Below are 9,911 nucleotides of genomic sequence, written 5' to 3'. Positions count from 1 at the left end.
AAACACATTGTTAACATGTCATATCGAGCACTTTTAGCATCATGTGTTTACCACATTTGGAAGGAGCGAAACTTGAGACGATTCGAGCACACCGAAAGGACACATAGCACCATTGCTTTGTTGATAGTTGAGGATATCAGACAACGGATCCATAGCATTACTTTAAAAAGTTCAGTCAGTACACGAGCCTTATATAGACTATGGCGTATCCCTTGGCCTGTCGAGGGAGAAACCAAATGATGATCACATTGTTGTACTGTACTACTTTGTTACTTAATGAAACTTACATTTACCAAAAAAAAGAGGAGTCGTCTAGGCTTAGTGCGGTGATTCAAGGAGGAGATTGGCATTGGCCGCCCATTACAGACGTTGAATGCTTGGAAATCACACATACCTTACCTACTATACATGGAGGGGAGGACCGCATTATTTGGAGGTTCGAGCATGGGCAACCTACAACCCAGGCGCTGTATAGGTTATTTGACCCACCAGGACCGAAAGTAAACTGGTCTTCACTACTTTCGAGATCTCTCAAGATTCCACGACATCTATTCATCTTATGGCTTGCTATCCAATGCAAGTTGGCCACGATGGACAAACCATGTGCATCTTGCTATTCATGCATTATTAGCAACATGTGTTTACCACATTTGGAAGGAGAGAAATCTTAGACGATTCGAGCACACCGAGAGAACACCCAATACCATGGCACTACTGATAGTCGAGGACATCAGACAACGGATTCTCAGCATTTTATTACCTAGATTAGTCAGTACTCGAGCTTTATATAGACTATGGCGTATCCCCCTTGGCCTGTCGAGGGAGAAACCAACTGATCATCGAATTGTTGTACTGTACCATTATTCTTACTTAATGAAACTTACATTTAACAAAAAAAGAAACTTACATTTACCAATGAATTTGTCCGTTACTATCAAAACCTCTTGGGCGGTAACAAACGACAGATAACATTGGATATTGGCTTTCTCAGACCGTGGGCAAGACATGTTCTCTCTAATGAGGAGGCTGGCCATCTTATATCGGCGTTTACACCGGATGATGTGAAGCAAGCAGTATTTGATATTGCAGAGGACAAGGCCCCGGGACCTGATGGATATTCATCAGGATTCTTTAAAGCAGCCTGGCCAGTGGTGGGACAGGAAGTTACAAAGGCGGTATTGGAATTCTTTAGTACCGATAAACTTCTCAAACAAGTCTACTCCACACTTTTGGCACTAATACCAAAGGTACACACTCCTATGACTGTTGGTGATTTTAGGCCAATTTCGCGCTGTAATGTGTTATACAAAATTATTGCGAAATTACTTGTCCAACGACTGAGTGTCGTCCTGGACAAGATAATTAGTCCCTGTCAGGGAGCGTTTATTCCAGGGCGTAGCATTGGGGACAATATTCTGTTTGCACAGGAACTACTCATGGGATATAACTAGGTGAGGCTCCCACCTCGTTGTACCCTAAAAGTCGATATAAGGAAGGCATATGATACTGTGGAGTGGGATTTCCTACTTGCGGTCTTGCAATTATTTGGTTTCCCCCAAACGTTCACCAGATGGATTGAGGAGTGTGTAACGACGGCGGCATTCTCGATTGGTATTAATGGAAACCCTCACGGTTTCTTCACAGGAGCACGTGGATTAAGACAGGGAGACCCTCTATCTCCCTATCTTTTTGTTCTTGTTATGGAAGACTTGCATTTGGGATTATTACAACTTATTGAACAAGACTTGCAATTCTCTTACCACTGGAAATGTGAGCCGGCCAAAGTCTTCTAGCTGGGATTCGCAGACGACCTCCTACTTTTCTGTAAAGCTGACTTGGATTCTCTCAGGATCCTCAAGAGGGGGTTAGACCGATTTGCAGAACGGTCGGGACTTCGACTGAATGTACAAAAAAGCCATATCATTATCTCTCGATCAGCACAGGGCTGGAAGGATCAGATCTTAGCAATTATAGGCTTCCAGGAAGGCCAACTACCAATGAGGTACTTGGGCCTCCCTCTACTGTCTTCTAGATTGTCTATACCCGATTGCCAACCACTTTTATTGAATATTGATGCCCGCATTAATGGTTGGGAAGGAATTTCATTATCTTATGCTGGACGTATACAAATCATTAAATCCGTACTATCAGCAATGAGCATCTATTGGGCGTCTGCATTCATCCTACCGAAGGCTATTATTAAACAAATTGAGAAACGCTTCAGAACTTTTCTATGGAAAGGCACTTCTACGTCGGGATACGCCAAGGTAGCGTGGAAGGATGTGTGTAAACCATTTAATGAAGGAGGCCAAGGAATTAAGGACATCGGTATCCTTAACCGTTCCTTAATAGCAAAGAAGTTATGTGACGTCATCAGATGTGACCGAACATCTATATGGGTTGAGTGGTTGAAGCAGGGACGATTGCACAACACTTCAATTTGGACTATTAATGAAAAGGGAGGATCATGGGGATGGCGAAAAATGCTCCGACTTCGCAGCTCTATCCTACCTATGACGGAATTCCTTATTGGAGAGGGGAGGTCATTCTACTTGAGGAAGGATCCATGGCACCACTTGGGGCCACTTATTGCTAGATTCCCACGAGGACCAAGCCTCCTAGGACTTGATGAATCCGCCAAACTTCAAGTAGTCATTGATGAGGGACAATGGCAGTGGCCTTTCATTACTGATTTGGAATGTTTGGAAATCATTTACACTTTACCTTAGATTCATGGAGGGGATGACAGGATCAAATGGCGGTTTTCAGAGGGACGACCCACTACACAATCCCTATACAGACTTTTCTGTCCACCTGGACCGAAAGTAGGATGGTCTTCACTACTTTCTGGTACTTTGAAGATTCCCCGACATAACTTCATCCTATGGTTAGCAATTCAGGAGAAGCTACCGACAACTGATAAACCATGGATGGCCCATCTAGGGGGATGTATTCTGTGTGACGAGGGTACAGTGGAGACACACACTCACATGTTCTTCCGATGTCGGTTTAGCAGAGGATGCCTTGAAGCTATACGACAACATATTCGATTTGCCTGGCCAAATCGTGAGTGGACAAGAGACGTGGAATGGGCATCGAGGAAGTGGAGGGGGAAGCATATTGTCAATGTTGCCTATCGAGCATTACTTGGTGCATGCATATACCATTTATGGCGAGAGAGGAACTTGAGACGATTTGAGCAAACCCATCAGTCGAAAAGTGTATTAGCTACTTGCATCATAGAAGACGTTAAACAGAGGATTATTAGTATTAATCTTTCCAGTTCTATTAGTACATGTGCACTCTATAGACTTTGGCGTATCCCTTGGTCTGTCGGGGGAGCCACCACATGATTGTTGTACTTTACTTCATTTTTATTAATGAAACTTACATTTACCCAAAAAAAGAACCATATTGTTCTTCGAATTTCTATGAGACATCTTCGACTAAATCTGCATTGGAAGAATAATGTGCATGTGTCTCTGTCATTCCTTCATTGCATAAGATACATGGGCCAAGGTGAGCAAGCCATTGTTTATCTGTCGTAGCCAGCTTGCCTTGGATGGCAAGCCATAGAATAAATATGTGACGTGGCATTTTAAGTGATCCCGAAAGTAGTGGAGACCAGCCTACTTTCGGTCCTGGTGGGTCGAATAACTCGTAAATAGCCTGTGTTGTTGGTCGACCATTTTCAAATCTCCAAATTATACGGTCTTCCCCTCCAAAAATAGTGGGTAGTACATGTGTAATCTCCAAACACTCTGGATCCGTGATAAGCGGCCATTGCCATACTCCTTCATGAATCACCGTGCTGAGTCTGGATGATTCATCTAGTCCAAGTAGCCTCGGTCCTCGTGGAAAAGAGTCACAAAGAGGCCAAGGTGGGTGCCACGGATCTTGCCACAAGAAGAAATTCCTCCATCTCCAATCCGGTAGTCCACCATGGTTCGGAGAAACATCCGTAATCGGAGGATTTTCCTCCATCCCCATGAGCTGCCTTGGTCCGTAATTGTCCATATAGAGGTGCATTGTAGGCGTCCCTGGTACAGCCATTCAACCAAGATCGATGTCCTGTCGCATCTAATGACATCACATAGTTTTTTTGTCATCAATGCACGGTTCAAGGTACTGATGTCCTTAAACCCAAGTCCTCCTTCCTCCTTTGGTCGGCATATATCTTTCCACGCAACCTTTGCATAACCACTATTCGTCGTTTCCTTCCACAAGAAATCTCGCAATCTTTTCTCGATTTCAGTAATAACTTTCTTCGGTAATATAAATGCCGATGCCCAATAAAGACTCAATGCTATAAGTACAGATTTAATAATTTGTACTCTACCAGCATAAGATATAGTGGTACCTTCGCATCCAGCAATTCGTTTGTCAATCTTCATTAATAGTGGACGGCAATCTGCAATAGTGAGTCGAGACGATATAAGTGGTAACCCCAGATACCTCATTGGAAGAACCCCTTCCTGAAATCCGAGTAGCGCCAACATCTCCTTACGCAATGCTTGTGCTGAACGTGAGACAATCAGGTGACTTTTCTGCACGTTCAGTCTGAGACCCGACCATTCGGCAAAACGATCCAGACATGCTTTGAAGATTCTTAGAGAGTCCATATTAGCACGACAAAATAATATCACATCATCCGCAAACCCCAACTGAAAGATCCTGGCGGCCTCGCATTTCCAATGATAGGAAAATATTTCCTCCTGATCAATCAACTGTAGGAAGCCCAAGTGTAGGACTTCCATCACAAGCACAAATAGGTAGGGTGATAAAGGGTCACCTTGCCGAAGTCCTCTGGCTCCTCGAAAGAATCCATGGGGCTTCCCATTTAGCCCTACAGAGAATGAAGGTGTTGTCACACACTCTTCAATCCACTTCACGAAAGTAATAGGGAACCCAAACATCTCCATGACTACTATCAAGAAATCCCAATCAACTGTGTCATATGCCTTCCGGATGTCAACTTTAAAAGCACATCTAGGAGGTAGACGAGTCTGGTTATATCCCGTAAATAGTTCCTGTGCTAGCATGATGTTATCTCCAATGCTGCGTCCCGGCACAAATGCCGCTTGGCATGGGCTGATCAATTTGTCCATTATCACACTCAACCTTTGGACAATGAGCTTTGCAATGATCTTAAAAAGCTTTTTACAGCATGCTATGGGTCGAAAATCACTAACCGTCATAGGGGAATGTACTTTTGGTATGAGCGCCAAAAGTGTAGTATTTATCTGCTTCAGAAGTCGGCCTGTACTAAAGAAGTCCAGTACTGCCGAAGTCACCTCCTGTCCAACTATAGGCCATGCTGCTTTGAAGAAGCCCGATGAGTATCCGTCCGGGCCTGGGGCCTTATCCTCAGCAATGTCAAAAACCGCCTGTTTGACATCTGCTGGTGTGAACGGTAATAGTAAAGCGGTAGACTCCTCATTACTTAGAATGTGCCTAGCCACATCTGCTGGTGTGAACGATAATAGTAAAGCGGTAGACTCCTCATTACTCAGAATGTGCCTAGCCCACGGTCTGAGAAACCGAATGTCAATACTTGCTCTTCGTCTATCTCCTCCTAGCAGGTTTTGGTAGTATGTGACAAACTCATTAATAACTTCTTCTGGATCAGTGTGAGTGGATCCCTGGTCATCGTTGATCTGGAAAATCCTCCTTGATGCTCTTTGTTGGGCAATCTTCCGAAAGAACACTCGGGAGCACTGATCACCTCCCTTCATCCAATCCGGAGAACGGTACGATATTTTTGGCCCAATAGAGACTGGATAACGGATATTAAATGGGCTTCCCAAAGATGGAGAGGTAAACACATTGTTAACATATCCTATCGAGCACTATTAGCATCATGTGTTTACCACATTTGGAGAGAGAGAAACTTGAGACGATTCGAGCACACCGAGAGGACACCTAGCACCATGGCTTTATTGATTGTTGAGGATGTCAGGCAGCGGATACTTAGTATCTCTCTACCTAGATCAGTCAGTACACGAGCTTTATATAGACTGTGGCGTATCCCTTGGCCTGTCGAGGGGGAAACCAGCTGATAATCACACTGTTGTATGTTTTACTTAATGAAACTTACATTTACCAAAAAAAAAATAGTAGTACAGTACAACAACGTGATCATCAATTGGTTTCTCCCTCGACAAGCCAAGGGATACGCCATAGTCTATATAATGCTCGTGTACTAACTGATCTGGGTAAAGTAATGCTATGTACTGATATCCTCAATAATCAATAAAGCCACAGTGCTAGGTGTCCTCTCGGTGTGCTCAAATCGTCTCAAGTTTCTTTCCCTCCAAATGTGGTAAACTCATGATGCTAACAGTGCTCGATAAGACATGTTAACAATATGCTTACCCCTCCATCTCTGGGAAGCCCATGCAATATCCGTTGTCCATTCTCTATTTGGCCAAGAATAGCGTACCATTCGCCGTATCTCTACTAGACATTGTCTACTGAATCTGCATTGAAAGAATAAGTGGCCATGTGTCTCCGTTGCTCCTTCGTTACACAAGATACAAGGGCCAAGGTGAGCTAGCCATGATTTGTCCGTCGTAGCCAACTTGCCAAGAATAGCAAGCCATAAGATGAATGAATGACGAGGAATCTTAAGTGATCCCGAAAGTAGTGAAGACCAACCTACTTTCGGTCCTGGTGGATCAAATAGTATGTAAAGAGCCTGAGCTGTCGGATGTCCATGATCAAATCGCCACATAATGCGATCCTCGCCTCCATGAATTGAGGGTAATGCATGCGTGATCTCCATACACTCGAAATCTGTGATGGCGTGATCTCCATACACTCGAAATCTGTGATGGGTGGCCACTGCCACTCTCCTTCAATAATCACCATGCTGAGTTTGGCTGACTCCTCCAATCCTAGTAGCCTCGGTCCCCGTGGGAATGTGTCACTAAGTGGACCTAGATAGTGCCACGGGTCCTGCCATAAATAAAACCTCATCCCGTCTCCAATCTGATAGTCTACCATAGGGCGAAGGAAAGCCCGTAAGCGGAGAATTTTCCGCCATCCCCATGAGCCTCCATGCTCCTTAATCATCCAAATGGAGGTGTCTCGTAGCCGTCCCTGGTAAAGCCATTCAACCCAAATCGAAGTCCTATCACACCTGATAATATCGCAAAGCTTCTTCGTCATTAATGCACGATTCAAGATGGAAATATCCTTGAATCCTAATCCTCCCTCATCCTTTGGCCGGCAAAGATCTTTCCAGCCTACATTGGCGTAGCCACTTGTTGTTGTCCCTTTCCACAAGAAAGTTCTCAGCTTCTTCTCAATTTCATTAGTAACTTTCTTAGGCAATATGAACGCCGAAGCTCAATATAAAGTGAGTGACATAAGTACAGATTTAATAATTTGTACTCTACCAGCATATGAAATAGCCATACCTTCCCAACTAGCAATACGTTTATCAATTTTCAACAATAATGGGCGACAATCAGCAATCGTTAATCGCGAAGATAAAAGAGGTAGCCCCAAATACTTCATTGGTAAGACCCCTTCTTGAAATCCGAGTGCTGCTAGCATCTCCTCGCGTAATCCTTGTGCTGAACGTGAGATTATAAGGTGACTTTTCTGCAAGTTCAGTCTGAGCCCCGACCATTCAGCAAAGCAATCCAATCCAGTTTTAAAGATTCCAATAGAATTCATATCAGCTCGGCAGAATAATAACAAATCGTCAGCAAATCCCATCTGAAAAATCCTGGCAGTATCACACTTCCAATGGAATGAGAATAATTCAACCTGGTCAATCAATTGCAGGAGACCTAAGTGTAGGACTTCCATCATAAGCACGAACAAGTATGGTGATAGAGGGTCACCCTGCCGAAGTCCTCTCGCTCCCTTGAAAAAACTATGGGGTTTTTCATTCAGCCCAATAGAAAATGAGGGTGTGGTAACACATGCCTCAATCCACTTCACGAAAGTATCAGGAAATCCAAATAACTCCATCACCGCAATCATGAAGTCCCATTCCACCGTGTCGTATGCTTTTCGAATGTCCACTTTTAAAGCACACCGGGGTGGACGGTGTGCCTGATTATATCCCATAAAAAGCTCTTGTGCCAACATGATATTATCTTCAATGCTCCTTCCAGGCACAAACGCCGCTTGACACGGACTAATTAGTTTGTCCAGTATCACACTCAACCATTGGTCAATGAGCTTTGCAATAATCTTATACAACACATTACAGCAGGAAATAGGACGAAAGTCACCAACAGTCGTAGGGGAATGTACCTTTGGTATGAGTGCCAAAAGTGTAGTATTTATCTGCTTCAGTATTCGGCCTGTATTAAAGAAATCCAACACAGCCGAAGACACCTCCTGCCCCACTATAGTCCATGCGGCTTTGAAAAACCCGATGAATACCCGTCCGGTCCCGGTGCCTTGTCCTCCGCAATGTCAAAAACCACATGCTTGACACCTCTGGTGTGAATGGCACGAGTAAAGAATTAGCGTCCTCGTCACTCAGTATGTGTCTAGCCCACGGTCGAATTACAGCAGGAAATAGGACGAAAGTCACCAACAGTCGTAGGGGAATGTACTTTTGGTATGAGTGCCAAAAGTGTAGTATTTATCTGCTTCAGTATTCGGCCTGTATTAAAGAAATCCAACACAGCCGAAGACACCTCCTACCCCACTATAGTCCATGCGGCTTTCAAAAAACCCGATGAATACCCGTCCGGCCCCGATGCCTTGTCCTCCGCAATGTCAAAAACCGCATGCTTGACATCCTCTGGTGTGAATGGCACGAGTAAAGAATTAGCGTCCTCGTCACTCAGTATGTGTCTAGCCCACGGTCGAAGGAAACGAAGATCAATCGCATCTCTTCGTCTTTCCCCCCCAAGAAGGTTCTGATAATACTTGACAAACTCATTGATAACTGCTCCTGGTTCTATTTGAGTAGTTCCATGATCGTCTTTGATTTGTAAGATTCTCCTTGCCGATCTTTTTTGAGATATCTTACGAAAGAACACCCGGGAGCATTGGTCGCCCCCTTTCATCCACTGCATCTTTGCACGTTGTTGAAGCATAATTTGTTCAAGTTTGGCTGCTTTAGCTAGAACAATCCGGCAGTAGTGTTCCAGTTGTAAGAATAGCTCCTCCTGTCTGTTTGAACTAACCAGCAGTTGCGCCACCTCAAGAAATCCTTTAGCTAGCTGGACATTGTGTGATAGATCCCCTTTTTTCCTCCTCTGCTCTCTAAACACCGATTTTAGTGCTTTCAGTTTCCTTGTCACCGCATACATAGGCACCCCTATGATGTGGTGCTGCCAAATCTGCTGCACACTGGAAATAAACTCTGGTGATAATGTGAGGTAATTATCGAAACGAAACATACCTCCATATTGTTGTTGATTATCCCCGTTTAATACTAGCGATGAGTGGTCTGAAGTACGTGGGGTGAGGGTAGTATAAAAAGATGTCGGGTATCTAGCCATCCATCTATCATTAATAAGCATTCGGTCTAGTCTTTTCCAAAGATTTCGTGGACTTGCACTGCAATTGTGCCACGTATACCATTCTCCCTGCATGGGTAGTGGTAACAAGCCCGCATTCTGAATACAGCCATTGAATTCTTCCATTGCCATTCGAATGTCTCCCGAAGCTCCACATATTTCAGTGAGATCTCGCACTACATTGAAATCTCCTCCAATAAGCCACGGGACATCAACACTCTACACGACAATATTCTCTAAAGAAGACCATAACTCCCTCCTATCTGCCACCTCCGTAGCTCCATAAATCACAGTAATGGCCATTGATTCCTGCAGTGATCGTAGATAAACAATGCAGTGGATAAATTGTGTTCCACATTCAATCACTTCAACTTCTATGAAATTTTCATCCCACGCAATCCAAACCCGATTACCAAC

Source organism: Sesamum indicum, unplaced genomic scaffold (genome assembly GCF_000512975.1).
Source record: "Sesamum indicum cultivar Zhongzhi No. 13 unplaced genomic scaffold, S_indicum_v1.0 scaffold00198, whole genome shotgun sequence".
Lineage (NCBI taxonomy): Eukaryota > Viridiplantae > Streptophyta > Magnoliopsida > Lamiales > Pedaliaceae > Sesamum > Sesamum indicum.
The sequence above is the reverse complement of the archived record's forward strand: the minus strand, read 5'-3'. Positions refer to the sequence as shown.